The sequence below is a fragment of the Mirounga leonina genome, unplaced genomic scaffold (assembly GCF_011800145.1).
Source record: "Mirounga leonina isolate KUSES-001 unplaced genomic scaffold, KU_Mleo_1.0 Mir_128, whole genome shotgun sequence".
NCBI lineage: Eukaryota > Metazoa > Chordata > Mammalia > Carnivora > Phocidae > Mirounga > Mirounga leonina.
In genome coordinates this window covers 24,051,092-24,063,372 of record NW_023270320.1, presented here as the reverse complement: position 1 = coordinate 24,063,372, position 12,281 = coordinate 24,051,092, and the positions used below count along the sequence as shown (strand labels likewise).

The following is a 12,281-nucleotide window of genomic DNA, read 5'->3' as shown; positions in this document are numbered from 1 at the left end:
CAGGACACGAATGTGCTGAGAAATGAACAGAAAAATTCTGGATGGATAAAAAAATAAACTGTCAACAGTGATAACTTCTGGAGAACAGGCAGCTGGGGGAATGTTCACGCTTCATTTTCACTTTCCTATCTGAATTTTTTAGCATAGGTGCACGGTATCTGTATCAATCATTCACTGCCCTCGCCCAATTATTTGATTCATTCAATGAGTATTTAATGAACCCCTGCTATGTGCTAGGAATAGTTGTAGATGCTGGAGATACAAAAGTGAGCCAAACTAGCAACAAATCCTCATGGAAGACATGTTTCCTGGTGAGAAACGAAGAAAGAGTGTATCACACGCTGATGATGAGGCAGTAAGGAGAAAAATAAAGAAGGGCTAGGGACTATGGTCAAGAATCTGAAGGGAAAGAGAAAACCCTAAATTCAAAAGGCCTAGGATGCATTTTAGGATGTTCAGTATTATCCTGGTCTCTACCCAACTAAAAGCCTGTTGCATCTCCTCTATCTCACTCCACACTCCCCCCACCCAAAAGAAGTTTCCAGATATTGCCAATGTTCCCTGGGGCTCAAAATCACCTCCAGTAGAGAAGCAGCAGGAGTTAGAGAAACAGCAGAGACCACTGTGGCTAGGGCATCCGGGGGGGGGGGGGTAGCAGTAAGGGAGATTTCTTTTCTATAAAGTTTTAATTTTAGAAGCATTTTAGATTTACAGAAGAGTTATGAAGATAGTTTCCCCTGCTGCTAACATCTCACATTATTATGGCACACTCGTCACAGCTAGTGAACTAGTACTCACACACTGTTACTAACCAGTTAGAAGGCTATTGCACTAATAGAGGTGACAGGCCTTGGTGGCTTAGCCCTGAAATGCTAGTGCTGGAGGTGGGGAGCGGCAGTCAAATTCTGGATAAATTGGAGGGGCAGCGAGGGGAGGGGAAGGAGCAAGAGGAGAGAGAGAGAGGGGAGAAAGGAGACAGGTATCAAGATTCCAAGGACTGGGTGCTGAGCATGGAGAAAGGAGCTGCCAGGCACTCCGAGAGGAACAGAATCTAGAGATTAGGATCAGGAGATCAGTTCGGGAAAGCTGAGGTGGAAATGCCCACTGTTACCCAAGTAATGATTTCAAGTGGGCAGGGAGATGGGTGGGAGAGGTCCAGCGTGGAGACACAAATTTGAGAGTTGCCCGAAAATACAGAAGATGCTATTTAAAGCCACAAAACTGAATCAGAAGACCCAGGGAGCGAGCACAAAGAGGGAAGAGAAGAAAACCAAGCCCTGATGCTCCCCAAGATTTGGAGGACAGAGGAGGAGAAGAACCAGCACCAGAGACAGGACACGGTCACTGATGTAGAAGCAGAAAATGGTGGCATGGTAAAGGCAGGATAGGTCCAACAATCTTTGAGTTGCCGAAGCCTAACGTGGAACGTGGAAATGACCCATAAATACTGGCTGGTCCTGGATGCCCTCTCAGCCGGTGAACCCCGCCCAAGGGGAGACCCAACACATCCCCCCTTATTGCATCTGTTCTCTCCCCACCACAGCTCGGCCACTCGGTAGGACCACGGGCTCCGCCCGCGCCACTCCTCTCTCACAGCCCCGTTCCCACGCCTGGACCACCCTCCTCAACCCACCCGCCAGTTCTTCTCAGGGACGCCTCAAAGCTGGAGGACACCTGCTGGACCACACTCATCACAGAAACCTTTCCGACCCCGGAACGGACTCTTGACAACCCGGCTGACAGAATGCCGCTGTGACAGAATCAATGTTAAAGGCAATCCTTTTGATCAGCGGGGGAAAAAAGTCCACTTTTAAGCAGGAGATATTGTTAACCTTTAGTAACACGCCCCAGAACTGTGAACTCAGGTTCTGCTATAAAATGCCACGATCCAAGAAACGGTGGTTGTTCCTCTATGCTAAATAAACCGTAAGGTTGAAGGGGGAAGGAAAAACCCCAAAAAGATACTAACACCATTTCATCTGAAAAGTACATTACCTAGACTTCAGGCTTATGAAAATTAAAATGATTTCAGCTGAAGGCTACACTTTGATATTTAGAAGGTGATCATACTCCTTGAACTCACAGTAAGTTAGGATTTCTTCTATGCATTTTCCAAAGTGAAAACCAGGAGTGTTTCCTTAGTTCAGCCCTCACAGAAAAGGGCCTCAAGTCCAAAACTGAAATATCTTTAGCATAGATTTCTGAAAATCCCTAAATAAGAGAGAAAAATAACTTTTCTAGTAGTAATCAGGTATTAAGATGCTCATATTTCTTCATTAGGGAGACCTTCATGTCAAGTAATCCAAGTCAATGACCGTGACCGCGCATTCTTCACAAAACAGAACACAGCCCCAGCCCCGGCACTGAGAACATAACTGCATCAATTCAAATACTTAGATCTAAAGCTGAAGATTCAGAAACGTTTCAACTGTTCCCGAGACAGGATTAGGTGGGGTGCAGCATTACACAAGCATAAATTCTATTAAATATTGTACATTTTTTAGAGGTCCCAATTCTTAACAGCCCGTGAGTCCTCCACGGCATAGGGAAACAGTATCAATTCCGCGCGTGATGACAAAAATACACAAAAATATTCACACGAAGAACCGTGTTCTCCCTCAGCGTGCTCTCCCACATACTCCCATTTTGTATCAGTAGCAGTAAGAGCATCACTGAGTTGAACTATTACCGAAATTCAGAGCTTGATGTTCAGTTTGACTAGTGTCAGATTTTTAAAGTATTTTTGAAGAGGTCTAAACTGCATGGAAGATATCCACATTTTCAAAGAAAAATGTCCCAAAGTTGTTAAAGAAAACAACACGAAATGTACCTGACTCTTGTTTATTAAAAATATAGTACATTAAATAAATATTTAATGGCCTCTAAAATCATTTAATAAGAGTCAGAAAAAAAGATTGTGTCCTAACTAAGGAAGTCTGTTATTCAGCTATGACCAATTCGCAGCTTCATAACATTGACAAGAGGGGGGAAAAAAAAAAATCACTTTCCTAATAAATTATAATAGCCAAGCACAGGACTTTTAAAAGTTTTCATTGTGGGGCGCCTGGGTGGCTCAGTCGTTAAGCGTCTGCCTTCGGCTCAGATCATGATTCCAGGGTCCTGGGATCGAGCCCCGCATCGGGCTCCCTGCTCTGCGGGAAGCCTGCTTCTCCCTCTCCCCCTCCCCCTGCTTGTGTTCCCTCTCTCGCTGTGTCTCTCTCTGTCAAATAAATAAATAAAATCTTTAAAAAATAAATAAATAAAAGTTTTCATTGTTACACTGAAAAATTAATGGGTGGGTCTTTATTTTCTGGGTGCATACCAGATCTTTTTTAAAGCCATGTTAAGACGTCTGTCAGTAAAAATAGGGGTGGAGGGCCCAGCTTTGAATCCAGAATGGAAAAGCAGCCTTATCAGGCTTGGTATATACATCACTTAGCTGCTTCTGGTAATTCTGCATGTTGTTAGTTCTGATTGCAGCTGCAGTACGTCTGATTACTCTAGCAATGACTTGATTTAAATATTGCCTTCAAATGATCAACAACCGATTCCAATCTAACTCCGAGTGGTCTCCAAACAACTAATACTGACAAGTGAGAACTCCACGTCTCTCCCCTCAGCACCTGAGAACTCTTTTCCAGTACTTAAAACCTTAAGCTAAGGAGACCTTTTAATTTTTAAGTAGCCTCCATATAAAATCTGCTATGTAATTCGCCTTCTGTACGAATCTATAAAACATGTCTGTGGGTCTCCTAAGAGGATGGTCTCTGGCTGTTCTGAGCTACTGTGACATAAAAGACAAGCCAGGAGAACACCTGCGGCATATACATTTCCGGATGGGCTAGGGATGCCTCGCTATTCACTTCTCTCTCCTCTTTTTCCAGACATGACCACTACCTGTTACTCACCCTCCAACCACTTTCTCCTCACCCACGCTCCAGGGCAAACGGTGCTCACCGAGAAGCTCCAAAAACACAGTTCACCCCGTGATTTAAGATCATCTCACCTAATGTATTTTTCTCTGCAAACAGAAATCACTTAAATGTCACCTTGGCAGGGTAGCCAGTAATTAATACTGGCCACTTCCTCCACTCCCAAATTAGTAAAGTTTTACTCCTGGCCAAATTAGGATTATAATTATTTTCAAGTGAACGTACAGGTATTTCACTAAATAATGGATCAGGAATGTGAACGGTTCCCTATACAGTAAGAAAATGCAAAGTCACCAGGGAGAGATTCCCTCCTCTTCCTCTCCTTAAAATGCTCTCTTCCCGGGGCGCCTGGGTGGCTCAGTCGTTAAGCGTCTGCCTTCGGCTCAGATTATGATCCCAGGGTTCTGGGATCGAGCCCCGCATCGGGCTCCCTGCTCCGCGGGAAGCCCGCTTCTCCCTCTCCCATTCCCCCTGCTTGTGTTCCCTTTCTGTGTCTCTCTCTCTGCCAAATAAAGAAATAAAATCTTTAAAAAAAATGCTCTCTTCCCCTATTCTCCCTTCTTCCCACCTCTCAGAAGAGATGGGACCCACCCTAGCTACAAATAAAGACACCCTGTGAGGCCATAAAATTCTGCCTCTTCTGATGCTCTTCCCTAAATTATCACTCCCTCTCAAGCATCACTCAAATGACCCCTTCTCAACAAGCCCCTTTCACAGAGTCCACACACACACACACACACACACACACACACACACAGTTTGTCCCTATTTGAAAATAAACTTCATTCAAACCTTCACTTCCTTCAAACTCACATCTTAAGGTTTCTCTTTCTTGTTCAGGCAAAGTTTTTAAAAACGTACCTGCTCAGGGCTACCTTGACTTCTGCCTCCTGTCAAGAGGCCATTTCTCCCCTCAAGGGCTCTCCAGGGCTTCACAAACAGCTTCTCCCGGTGTCACAAGCCAAAGCCAATGTCAAATCAGATGCCCTTTTCTCAGCACTCCGACTCAATGTCACACTACCCACACCCTCCCCAATACCACTGTGTCCTTTACGTGTCACAGACTGCCTAAAACCTGGCAATCCACGACACGTCAAACGATGAATGACACTAAGTTTTCCTCATTCTCTTCAACACTCTTTCGCCTTCAAGTTTGTCATTACAGACTTCTGTCTTCCGACTCTTTTCACACATGCACAAGGTATCATCCTTAAAGACCTCACCCACTACACCCTGGCTGTAAAGGATCACTTTGGAATCCCACATTCCAGCCTTAACCTCCCTCAAGAGCAGGAACACCCCTCCTGAGATTACCATCAGATCTCCGGGACCCAGCCTTTCACCCACTCCCAATTGCAAAATGCCAGCCATTCCACTCTATTATTCCATTGCACATTTCTAGGCCAGTGAAGTTTCACCACTGCCCAAGTCACAAATCACTCAGGCTTGCGACCTAAGAAATCAAATAAGAAAAAAGGGCCTGGCAGACATAAAAACTGTGATCTCGCCCAGGCTTTGAGCCCTAACCAACTGTGTGGATTCAAGGAAGTTACCTAATCCTTGGATTCCATTTCTTTATTTGGAAAGCTGGAGACTGTACTAAAATCTTTACAGCTTCCTCCCTCCAGGGAGACACTTCTCTCCTCCCTACGCTGCCCCCACCACTTCCCTCTCTCACACACAAGCTGATCTTTTATTTCTAACTACCAAACCTCCATACCTAAAGTTATCGAGACTGGACATTTGTTTCCGCTCAATTTCTCAAAATTGTTCCCTTTCCGTTTCAGCTGCTGCCACCTAGTTCTTATTTGTATTTGCTCAGGCACAGCATATCCTAGCTTTCCAGTATTCCCGCTTTCTGGCCCCCTTACTAACCTAGCCTGTCAACGCTGGGCAATCACATTAATCTCACAAAAACTTCTTTGCAACATTAGTTCCTGGTTTGCAAATATTCAGTATTTCCCCCTAGCCTGCTTATTAAATACATTCTTCTTAGCCCTGTATCAAAGACCTCTGATAATTTTACCTCTACCTACTTTACTAACTGAATCTCTAATTAATTTACTTTCTATTTCAAACGAAAAAGGCATACTTCCACAGGCTGGAACAACCAAGCTGTCCAGAGCAGATGACACCACCTAGTGGTGAGGGTTCTAAACCTGCAAGATCTCCATCGCCTGCCTTCTTATAAAAGATAAACTAAACATTGTTTTTCTGCCCTTCACTCCTCACATTTAGTTATTGTCACCTCTGTCTTCTACATTTCTTTCTTTCCTTCCCTCCTTAACACCTGCCCCCCCAAAACTACCCTCCCTCTCTATAAACCAATGTAAGCCCAGGTCACGGATTTTCTATGTTCTACTTGCACCAAAAAAAAAAAAAAAAAAAAATTCTTAAGTCATGTAAAAACGGGATCGAAGAGGCATTTATAATCAACCAACCAACCCTTTTCCTAACGATAACATGGTATGCTTCAGCATGCCACAAATCATGTCACAACTAAGGTTTCTACAATTTGTTTTACACACGTCATTTCCTGTCCTTGAATTATTCCCTTCTGATTCACTCTTCCCTCAGAGCTCAGCCTAATATCCACCTCCCCGCCCCTACCCAGCTCACCAAGGTGCTAGGATGAACTACTCTGCTCTTATCATGCTGGATATAACCGACTGCTTATTTGTCCTTCTCCCCCACTGGACTGTAAGCTCCATGAGGGCAGGAAATGTGAGCTCTTCACCCTGTATCCTGTGTCTGGCCCAATATTCGACACAGAGGAGATCCATAGTTGCTGAGTTCATGAATGCATGAAGAATGGGAGGCAGGACTCCAGGAGGGGAGGGAAGGGAAGGGAAGGAGGGATAACATGGGAAAATATATATCCATCCTTCTGAAATTAACAGAAAACCCAGGTGCAACCACCAGGCCAGTTACAACAGTGCAGATGGCTACCCTAGAGATAGCTCTGATTTCTAGCAGCTGAGAAAGAGGTCACCACCCACCTCAAAATGCTTCCAAACTGGCTACAGGAGATGCCAGATCAGTTTCTGCGATGCAGAGCTTATGGAAGCTCTCTGTTCGAATAGTCTATGAAGGATAACGATTAAATATTGCCTGATTTTCCTAAATACCTTGTAAAAGAGACAATTATAAATATATATCCACACATATAATAAGCCTTTGGGATTAAGCAAGAATTTTGGCAATATATTTAAATCTGGGGCTTAAAGAAAGGTTACGTTTTTTAAAAAGTTTAAAATGTGAAATACACAGATTCTTCATCTGATGGACTACATTTTGAAATCAGAAGACAAAATGGCAACGTATGTATCTTAAATGAATGACCTAGATCACTCATTTCAAAAACTCCTTTCCAGTGCCTAAGGATAACCTAACACTTGCAAATTGACCAATTAAGTGAGACCAAAAAAAAAAAAAAATAGTTTGGCTTCATCATCTATATAATTTGGTCAAAAGAAAGCTTACCTACTGCAATTTCCCACTCATAAAGATTAAACAGACACCTTGCCTTATGGCTTCCTGCTATTAAGTCAGGTCCTTTAGGCCACAAATTAGGCCACTGAGACAACATTTAATGCAACAATGCACTAATTTGTTTCAGTTTACTGAGTCTATGTAAAATCAGCCAAACTTGGGTGGAAAACAGGTGGTGGCCAACTTGATAGGGAGGTTAAAATAACCGGTAAGATCCCTTTCACCTCTAACATTCAAAGAAATAACTGCTTCAGAGGTGGCTCAAGAGCTAAGTCTACAGACATACACACTAGAGAGGCAGGGGAGCTAGGGACCGAAAACAGTTGACGCGTAATTTTCAGATTCCCCTTCTGGCACTTGTCCACACATGGACTAAATGATCTATTAACGTGATGATAACCCACTGCAGGGACTTTAGTAACTAATTAAAAGATACAAGGAATATACAGGTGGCCTGAATGCTTTTATTAAGTCCTCTAACAATCTTGCTTCCTTTCAGAGTTACAAAAGAATCTGGCTCATTTAAGATATTCCTTTTTCAAGAAATGGGTACACAAATGCACACTTTATTGAAATCCAACCTTATGCTGAGCTTATTAAATGCCATGTTTGGCTTAACTTAGAGTTATATCAATTGTTTTTTTAAAAAAATTATGTAATGCTTCAAGTATTTTTAAATCCATCTTGAAGTTTAATACTACAATAAGGAGGAATAATAATTCTAATTGTGGAACCAGAGCTCTTCTTTTAAAACTCAAAGCCAAATATCATATATTTTATATATACTAACCTATACAACTGCAGAAACACATTTTCATGAATAACTAACAACTGGACATGTTGGGTAACAACCACAACTCTAAGAATATGAAAAAACACTACCATAGCCTACTTTTAACACGTGCAGATACCTCCAACTATTGAAACCCGAGTCCGAACATACAAAGCCTTAAGAAGCTGCCTTTATTTAAAAAAAAAAAAAAAAAAAACTGCCTTTATTAAAGATAAAAAATGAAGATCATATGCCTTTTAATTTTTTTTCCGATTTTAATACTCACTATACATATCCGGTAAAAAATGAAAATAAAATCTACCAAGCATCAGAGCTGTTTAACAAAAGACACTTAATGAAACCGTAGTTAAAACACATGCAAAAAAAAAAACTTAAGTGCATAAAAAATAGAGTTTACTTTCCTAATGCATACAATTGCGTCCTTGTTTTCAATGTTCTGCAATTCACATCAGTGGGAACAAAAAATCTCACGGAGACAACAAAAAGTTAGCTTCCTGGAAGAAAGCACTGTAAGAAAAAGCAGTGAAGAATGAAATTCCCTTTCTTTAAAAAAAAAAAAAAAAAGACCTTACAAGTTTCTCTTCTAGAAGAAAAAAAAAACTAATAAAAGTTCAGCCCCGCAATTTATCAATCGCACCTATTCTATCTACATTCAACCAGTTCGTACTTAACCCTCAGAGCGGCGCTCCCTCGGGGCACAAAACATCGGAGAGGACGCTGGGACTCCATTTCCAAGATCCCATCTCTTTGGCTACTGGCCTCTTTCATCTCACCTACGCTGGGACGCTCTCATAAATTGGAAGAATTAACCTAGGGGCGAGGTCAGTTAAGCCCTTAGCAGGCACGAGAGTGACCGGGGACGGCGAGCGGGGCGCGGCGGCCAAGTTTCCAAGCTCCCGGGCGCAGCGGGAGTCCTCGCCCTCCGGCCGCCCCGCAGCCCCGCGCCACGGCCGCCGCTGTGGTTTCCAGCAATGGCTCCGGGACCGGACCCCTGCAGCCCGGGCCGCCGCCGCAGCCTGCACCCGGCTCGAAAATTACCATTCGGTTCACGCTGCAAATTATCCGCCCCCGCGTCCTCCCCGAGCCGTCCGAACCCCGAGCCCGCCCCGAACTCTCAAGCGGGCAGGCGCCGCCGCGCTGTACCACCTTCCAGCGGAGCTTGGCTGCATCCCCTTCCCAGAGCCCCCGCGGGAGCGCGGTCCTGGGCTGGACAGCGAGGGAAACGCACCAGTGCAGCCCAAAGTCCGCCACCCCGAAACAGCGAACCGCACGCCTCCCGGGCATAGACGGCCCCGGCCCCGGCCGCGCACTGGCGGCCCCGGCGCCTCGCTGCGCCCCTCGTTCACCCGCCCTCCGGCCCCAACTTCGTTTCTAGCGAACTTACAGCAAAGTTGGCCCCAAGCGGCCGCGGCGCTCTCGAGGACGCGCGCCTCGTCGCCTCAGCGCGCCCCCGAGTGGGGGCCGGGTCCTCAGGGGCCCTCACTGGGCCGGCGGGTCCGCATGGTGTCTGCGGCCCTCCCTCGCTCCCCGCGCGCCCCGCTCCGAGGCCGCTGCTCGCCGCCCGCGCGCCCCGCTGCTCGCCGCCCGGCTCGGGAGCGGCGCCTCACGCGCCCGGCGCGGAATATATCCCTCCGCCCGCAGCCACGCCCGCGAGCGCCGGCGCTCGTTTCTGCCGCGCGGAAACTCGATCTGACTTTCCCTGGCGGCCAGACTCTGAGCTCGCGGGCCCGGGGCAACGACTCCCCGCCACGGGTCAGTGATCCCCTGCCGCTACAGCGCCCACTCCTCCCGAGGAGAAAAGCGAGTGTCCAGGGTGATCTTGCGACACTCCGAGGAACGGTGTGGGGCTTGCTCTAGTGCGGCTGTTAGTTACGGCTAGTACACAGATTTGGGCAGGGAATTAGTATGGAATGTTTCCTGCTAGGAAAGGGGAAACAGTTTAGCTTTAAAAAAGAAAAAAAAAAGAAAAAAGCCAGCTAAGGCTACTAAAGCTTCCCCCGGCTCCCTTTAGATTCTCTAGCACCTTCAAGGAATTCCTAAATCTGCATTTGAAAGCCTCTGTTCTGGGTCTGCAATTGCTCCGTGGAAAAAAAATCTTCCAAAAGGTCTCAAAAAAGGAACGCGGTTAGATCGAATCTACTTCCTTCTTCAGTCTACATGAAGATCCAGGGAAAATGAAAGCGCTTCCTCCGCCTCTTCATTGTGCAGAGGTAGTTAAACCCCATAACCTCCCCGACCCTGGTTACGAACCCCAATGCCGGCCTCTTCCGGCGGCCACCCCAGACTCCCACGTCTGCGGGACAATAGGCTGCTGTGCCGCCTCGTGCGCTTTGCCAGCCGGCAAGTCCACCCCACAAACTGTGAACCGAGTCTAACGTGAAACTACAAGTTCCCTAGGGAGAAGGGGAAGCCCCGGGCGTCTGGACGCCCCACTCCGGGAAGGCCCCCCCGCCCCCCCACGCCCGAGCGCGCAGTCCCGGGTCGCGGGGCTCTGAGCCCATCCTCAGCGCCGGCAAATCTCCAGACGCGGGCTCCGCACAGCTGAGCCTCGGCCTAAGCCCGGAGTGCTCCTGGGCATTGGAAAACAACCCAGACAAGAGGGCGGACATGACCTCGGAAAGTTTGTGGGACTCGAACATTTAACACTGTGAGGACAAAGAGATCTGATTTCCCCGGAACCGGTGGAGGGGGCTGCAGGGGGAACTGCGAGGCAGATGCGGGCGAGGGAGTCTAGGGTTAAAGAGAGAAATTCCTTGGTTCAAAGTTAATGCAGTGTCTTCTTAAACCATCCTAAAGAAGGTGTTCGAAAAAATAAAGGTGTCTAGCAGGTTATGGCTGCGAAGGAAAAATAATGCCTGCAGAATGAATGTGCTGATTCGCAGCACCAAGAGTATGTGAGTATGTGGTGTATTCCCTGCACATGATTTGGAATACAGATAAATTCACACACCCAGCAAACACCATCATCCAAACACTTGGCCATGGCCATAAATGCGCAAAGTGCTCCTGGAGGTACAGGTCAATTTTATACTTGGAACACCTCGAAAATAGGTGACCTGATCTCCAAGCTCTACCGGTTTGCGCCCCTTGCCGAATTCTAACTCAACAAATCGCAGACGCCAACAGTTTGCTGGGGGAGGGAGGGAGAGTTGGAGGGGAAAGAAGAACAGTAAAAAGTAAAAAGACATCATCCCGTAACATAAAATCACAAGATGTCTTAAGTGGCACACACACAAAAAAATTCCTGAAGAAAATTACCATTCATTAATAAATAAAAACCCTCACTCGAACTAAAACGTGTTTGGGAATCCCGATTTTCCAGGCTCACTGCGAAACCTAATTGCCTGGAAGAAGTTGCACTTTTTCGCCACAGGAACAGCCGAGAGCCAGAGATGGAGATTTCAGACTCTGGCGCTGCTACGTTTTTCTACTCCTTTAGCCCTAACGAAACGAAATACCGATGCCTCTTTGCTACCATCGAATTACCTTCACAAGAGAAATGTAGTTCAAGCGCCACGTTTGTCCTTTCGATTGTTGGCCCTCCCTAACCCTGTCCCCAAAGGCTTTTGGAAATTAGGGGAATAGGGGACGGTTCCTGAAAACAAAAACGCTTTCCTCCAGCACCGCCTCTCCAACCAGTCCACCCAAGCTAGTATTTGAAAATTAGATAGCGAATGGGCCGGAGTGGGTGGTAAGTGAAGGCTGCGAGCTCACGCCCACGTCCCAGGAGCGCCCGGGAGGTCCAAGTTCTCTGTCCGCGCGCGGAACCCGGCAGGGATCGCGCGCCTTGCCGGGTGTCCGGACTAGAGGGCGCTGCGCCACTGCAGATTGCGCGGCCCCGAGTTGCGCCCTCCCTGGGCACCATTTCTATAATAAGTTACATTCAAAATAACGCACAAACAGCATAGCTTTTCAAGTTCTTTTGAACAGTGCTATGTATGTATTTTATGAATTCCAGAACCTGTGCAGACTGATCTTTCCATTCCCGAGCCATGTACAACCAGAGGGGTGTGCGGCTCGCCAGGCAGAGAGCCTGTAGGATGCACACGCTTCCCCGCACTAGC

General features: G+C 46.5%; 1 protein-coding gene across 2 annotated transcripts in view; it reads right to left on the bottom strand.

Annotated features, from left to right (window-relative positions):
* FAT1 (FAT atypical cadherin 1) overlaps positions 1-12,281 on the bottom strand; it is a 129,065-nt gene that overhangs the window by 116,349 nt on the left and 435 nt on the right. Inside the window, exon 1 of one of the 2 annotated variants that reach the window (XM_035004199.1) lies at positions 9,602-9,749. The exons of the other annotated variant lie outside the window; for it this stretch is intronic. The gene's annotated coding sequence lies outside the window, so the exon portion shown is untranslated. Of the gene's footprint in view, positions 1-9,601; positions 9,750-12,281 lie in introns of those variants that run through there. 2 annotated transcript variants of the gene reach the window in all.